This window comes from Crocodylus siamensis, chromosome 10, assembly GCF_052110815.1.
Source record: "Crocodylus siamensis isolate JL-2025a chromosome 10, ASM5211081v1, whole genome shotgun sequence".
Classification (NCBI taxonomy): domain Eukaryota; kingdom Metazoa; phylum Chordata; order Crocodylia; family Crocodylidae; genus Crocodylus; species Crocodylus siamensis.
Window position 1 is genome coordinate 36,277,107 of NC_143404.1, and position 6,000 is coordinate 36,283,106.

Consider the following 6,000-nt stretch of genomic DNA (forward strand, 5'->3'; position numbering starts at 1 on the left):
TTGTCCCCCATAATGTTGATCAGGTATCTAAGATAAGTGTTAACAATCTGAAAAGAAGTTGTAAGTAGGCCGAATAAAAAAACTATTCCTCAATCAGATTTCACTTCCAAGGCATCTATACACAATAAATCTCTTTAGGTTCTGGCCATATTCTCACATAATCTTCCCAAAAAGATAGATGGGGCCTAAATTGCTCATGTGAAAAACAGCTGAAAAAATCTCCAACCAAACATTAATTTAAATACCCCTCTCCCCCACTAAACATACCGCTGTTTGCAGACATTATAAAGAAATAAAAAGGGTATATATATATGTATATTTGCGTTTTGGGTTTGTTTATTTCTTGTTCAGGTGATCTTTAAGCCCAAACTGCACTCTGCTGGGCTAGAAGGCCAAACAGTAGGATGTCTGTGCAGGGGAAACACCACATGCTGCAGCAGCATCATGCAGCAGCTCTCTGTAGCTCAGTGCTGTGCCTAGGGAGGAAAACAGGGCATGCTGGAAGCATGGCTAGTCAGTGAATATAAGGGGCATAACGAGTATGGGAGCAGGTTTGGGAAGCTACCAGGATCACTTGTACACCAACCAAATAAAAGTGTTGTGTTAGCAATGCAGGTGCTCTGGAATATGATTTTGGAAGAAGATTCTTCCCTGCAGACTTGCTCTTCTCCTGCACAGAGCTCTTTTTGCCTTTACTTTGCTGCATATAATAGTCCTTGCAATGGGCGCAATCCTGTAATAGTCACATATGTGAGGGTGTAAGAAATTCTTGGTCTTGAAATGTTAAGGTCCAAAGTGTCTAGTCATAGGTGTGGCTCTTATTCTCCCATGTATGTGTTAATATTAAGACCCTATCAGCTAGTTACAGTAATAAAAATGGCCAATTTCTAAGTGGATGCACTGGCGGAGTGTAATCCCTTCTGCAGTTCCATGGTATTTTGTATTTCAGCCACATTCATTCTTGTATCTTAAAAGGTACAATAAATAAAGAATTCTCTATTTGTAATGCCATTCACATACTTAGTGAGCTAGTTTACCGTAGCTGTTAAGTTTGTGTTTAGGAAGTTAAATGTGTTTGGTATTCAAGATGTCAAACTTTTATCCTAAATATTGTTTCCCAATAAAAATGCATTGAGATTTTTTGGCCCCAAAATTATGTAGTTTTGTTTTCTGTTTTGTATGTAGGTTAATTAAAAGCTGGTCTTTTTTTATTATTTTAAGCCATGACATAGAGTTCTGTTATATTTTCTAGCCATCTTGACTCATGTTTGCAAATATTCTTGCTAATATAAAGCTAAATGTAAAAAATGTTTGTGTGGTTCATGTATATGTTTCTGTGGTTTCAAATTGGCTACAGAATACTGGAACTTCATTGTACCTTGGTTAGATGTTGAACTTTTAACTCTTCTACTGTATGGCTTCTTGATTTCTCTTGTCCAATGTGGACCAACTCTCTATTTTTTGGAAATAAATAAGCATGTAAATAAAATGAATGGGTTTATGCCACTTACAAGAAAATATGTTATTTAAAAGAAAAACTCAGTATTGTATATTTTATGGTATCTCATTTGGTCAAATAAAAATCAGTATTCTAGAGGCGGATGTTCACGCAGTTATGATGATGATGTGATACCATACTATGTACAAACAAATTTTTCTAGTAATCCTGCAGAGAACTTCAGTTTCCCAAGTTGTCACTCAAACGCCTTTCAGGAATGCTAAATTAACTACCATGGAAAGGAGGAGGGGTTGGGGGGAATTTCAGGAAGAAAGACAGAAGTTTTAAAAATCTTTCTTTCCTTTTAACATAAGGCTTCTGGTTTGGGGCATTTATTTGCCAAAAGGTCAGTTGAATGTGGGGTAGGAGGATAGTGGAGCAGTTCAGTCCCAATCTGTCCTGCTTATGGGCATATTTCTTCCATCCTTCCCTAATTTAAAATTTGTTAGAACCACAGAAGTTTATCCAGTGGAAATTGGGAATACACTGACATTTTTTCTTCTTCTCCATATAAACCAATATTTACCAGTAATCCTATGTTTCTGTTTTTGTTTTTTGGCAGACTTTTACCAGTAAATATCGGTTTATTCCTGAAACCAGAAGCCCTAAACATACCTTTGTTTATAAGGTCAGTCGTCATTTCCTCTCTATCCTCCCCCATTTAATACAAATTATGTGATCTGTCAGGTAAATGAAAGATACAACGTTTTCTTCCTAGTTTTCTTGCTCTGCACTATTGGAAAAGGGATCTATGGGACCTAGAAAACATCATTTGGTAATGTAGATGTGAGTTTCCAAACTATTATTCTTAAGAATTTAAACTCTTTTCGAAAATCTCCTTTAAGACGAGGCATTTACATCTACAAGGTGGCAGGAGCTGATTGAACTCACCCTAAAATATATAAAAATGGAAGACTTATATTTTACAGTATTGTACATAATTCTGTTAAAATATTTTCATCCATGGCATGGAAATTATTTATATGAAAGCATATCCCAGAAAGTGATTTTTGTATTTTGCAAGAATTGGGTAAAAGAAAAAACTGAATTTGAGCCTGACCATTTTTTAAATTTATCATAAAAATTTACTTTTGAAATTGAGAGAGAACTCAAAAAATTTTAAAGGACATGGTTGGATAGTTTAGAACCGTCAAATTCAGATTTTCTGTGTGATTTTTTTTTTTTTAAATAATTTGAATGGATACATATTTTATGAAATTCTGTTTCATAATCAAAATAGAACTTGAGAGTATTTAAACATCCCTTTAGAGTGTTTGCAAGAAATAGAGAAGCTGACTAGGAAAAGAAAACGAAGCTGAATAAACAGGTCCAGCCAAACTTTTACTCTCCAAAGCAAGTGAAATGCAAAGAGTAAAAGAGGAGGGGAAAATCAGGAATTTAAGCATTTATTTCAGTTTTAATCCCTTAGAGCATTGCCAGCAATTTAAGGAAGACTATTTTCTATATGATTGTTAATTTATGTCCCTTTAAGAAGCACAATCTACTAAGATTATCTTAATATGAAAGATAAGATTGTAATCTTTATTTTTGTGATTTTGCTATAACTAAAAACTTTTGCAGTCTTAGTTGAAGTCCACAGTGACTGGAGTCTTCCAGTTGTACACTTTTTCTAAGCTGAAAAGTACCTTTCCTCCCCTTTTACAGCCTGTGTGGTTCTGATTGCTGGCAGTTCAGTAGTGCAACAACTTTAATCTGAGCAATTGAGACTCGCTGTACATTACCTGCAGACGGCTTGAGGAAGACTCATGTTACCAGATTGGTACTCAACAGCATCACCCCACCTTGTGAAGTCACTTATTTTTTTATAAGTCAGTGTTAAATTAACCTCTTTAGCTTTAATGGAAAATTTATATTGCAAAGCAACTTTATTATGGATCTTTCATATATTCATAATTCCCTTGCAATCCCAAATTGGAGAAAAGCTCCTGTTAAGGGTATATACTACTCTAGATTTTTTTCTTACTGTAAATATTGTAATTTTATAATACTGTCAATATTTTATTAACTTACAGATATTTAACAAAGGTTAATCTATGTGAGTTCAGATTTATTAAGTGCGCTGCACTTCCATGGTTTTTGTTGCAGTCAGTATTGTATTATGTTCTAATGTAAGATTAACTTAAGTAAAAAAAATAAAATATTGATTTAATATATCTGTGGGAAATCAAAGAATAGAAAAAAATATTTTCCTTTTTAAAGCGTATATTCCAGTTTCAATCTTAAAAATAATGTAATGGAATATTAAAATGACAGAACTTCAAAAACTCATGTAGCTAAACAGCAGTTAGACCCATGTCATTTGAAACTTAAAAACTGAACTATAACAGGCTTTTATAAGCCTGATTGCAGTGAACAAGAATTACTGCAGTATCTAAATCATAATTTGTTTTCATCTGGAATAAAGGGACACTGTCAGATCAATCTGAGGTTTTTGAAAAAGTCAAGATCATTAGAAACACTTTTCTTTTTTTAAAGCCTTTTACAGTTGTAATGAAAACAATTTTTTGTTTGTTTGTTTGGTCTCTAAAGATTCCAGTTGGAGTTTGCATCTCAAAGATGGCAGCCCAATAGGAGTGCATAAAAGCCAGAAAGAAGCTAGAAATTGACTGTATGCAGGGAGTAACATTATTTTTAAGTTCTCCATGCTGAAGGCCTGGTCCTCTTCCTTTTGAAATGCACCGCAAAGTTTGTATTGGCTTCTCTGGTAAAAGGATCAGGTCCCAAATTTTAATTTTCTTCATCTCAGCGCTGACAATAAAAGTAATTGAGATTTCTAAAATGTTGTTTGATAAAGCTAAGAGTCTCCTAATAAATGTATTGGTTTTTTTTTTAAATTACTTTTAATCTGATTGTGTCCCATTAATGGTTTAGCTTTAACATGTTCATTCTGCTTAACAGTTTACCTTTAACATGTTTGTTTGCTCTGCAGACTAATCAGAAGTTAAGGTATTTTTTTCAGCGGCCAGAGAGAATGAATTGGTAGTAGGTTTGCAACACAACTTTTCCGAAAACAGCAAGAATATCTCAATTTTTTTTGTGGGAGTTGTTATTTTTTGAGTTTTACAAGTTAATCTTTATTAGAGATGTGCCAATCTATACTGCTTATTGTAGTGTTGTTATATTTAGGCATTTCAGTTAATTTGCAAATATATACTGTAACAGTATACTTTGTACAGAATTATTTAAATTTATTTGAAATCTGAAATAAATTAGGCAGAAAATAAAGATGTTTATTTTTCATTTGACTATGTAAGCAGCTATTATTCTTTTGTTTTTAGTGTATTTGTGCATTAAATTTCAGAGCCCTTATTTTCTTTAGTTGATAGGCCACTTTTAAGGAACTCTGTGGAGATATGTATATGAATTTGTATTGTATATTGATAACTAGAATGCAAACAATGAAATCATACTGCTTCTACACATTCAGAGAAGAAGTTCTTCACTGTTTGAATATATTTTTCATTTTATGACAAGAAAAGCATTTATTTTTTTAAAGAGATTCATGAAGCTCCTGCCATCCAGCTTTGCAAATCAGCTATTAAAATTCCAGGGTGGGAGATCACTTGTCTAGCCTTTGCTGACAGACCAAAGTCAGCTTGAACAGCATTCTAATATGATGTCAAAATTGTCCTTTGTGCTTTAAGGAAAACAAAACAAAAAGAAGAAAAAAAAAAGAAAAGCAACCAAGAAAAATCAATATGTTAAGTTTGTTAGAAAACAAGTTCCTTATTGTACAATAGAATGAATATTGCTAGTCAACCTGTTGTCATTAATAATAGATTCTTATTTTTGAATTATCTATTTAAAAGAACAGCAAACATTGTATTTGCTAGTAAATTTAAAGTGTTTACATGTAATTACTGAATAAATTATTTGATTTAAGATGGCTCTTATCAGTCCTGATTTTTAATGTAGAAAAACTAAATTTTGGCTAATGTCTTTCAGTTTATGCTGTTCTTTAAAATTTCTCAAAACATTTTTTTAACGAATCTGTTTGTTTTAAATGAGGTTCTGATGAAGACACAAAACATACATTTCTCTAAGATTTCTGACAGGATTACTATGTAACATTTCCAATTTATCTACATCATGCTATTGCTCTTTCGTATCCAAAACAAATTATTATAATGCTGGAATAGAGCAGAATGCTAATAGATGAAATATTGCCAATTAATGGTATTATACAGCTAGTTTTCACTTTGTGAATCCTGGTATTTCTTTGCAGCTAAGAGACCTATTACAAGAAAATATATTGTTTCAAAATAGTGAATTGTCCATCCTAATTCAATGGAATGGATTCAAACTGAATTAATTAAGTTCTTTAATCTTTCTCTGTTAAAACTTTATGGGAAAGTTATCTGTTGACTGGAGGTAAGGATAGGTAGAAGACATGGACATCCTGAAGTGGAGCATCACTATTCCATAGGCAGCCCTGGAAGACTTCCAGGTCCAAGAAGACCTGGAGAAACTCACATGTGGTA

The 6,000-nt window shown here is 32.9% G+C and overlaps 1 protein-coding gene across 5 annotated transcripts in view; it reads left to right on the plus strand.

Annotated features, from left to right (window-relative positions):
* PURA (purine rich element binding protein A) overlaps window positions 1–5,401 on the plus strand; it is a 22,778-nt gene extending 17,377 nt beyond the window's left edge. Inside the window, exons 2-4 of one of the 5 annotated variants that reach the window (XM_090065058.1) lie at window positions 2,061–2,126; window positions 2,217–2,284; window positions 3,164–5,401. The gene's annotated coding sequence lies outside the window, so the exon portion shown is untranslated. Of the gene's footprint in view, window positions 1–2,060 lie in introns of all 5 variants that reach the window. The other 4 variants (XM_090065056.1, XM_090065055.1, XM_090065057.1 and 1 more) reach the window with 4 other exon arrangements.
* Window positions 5,402–6,000: the final 599 nt, after the last annotated feature.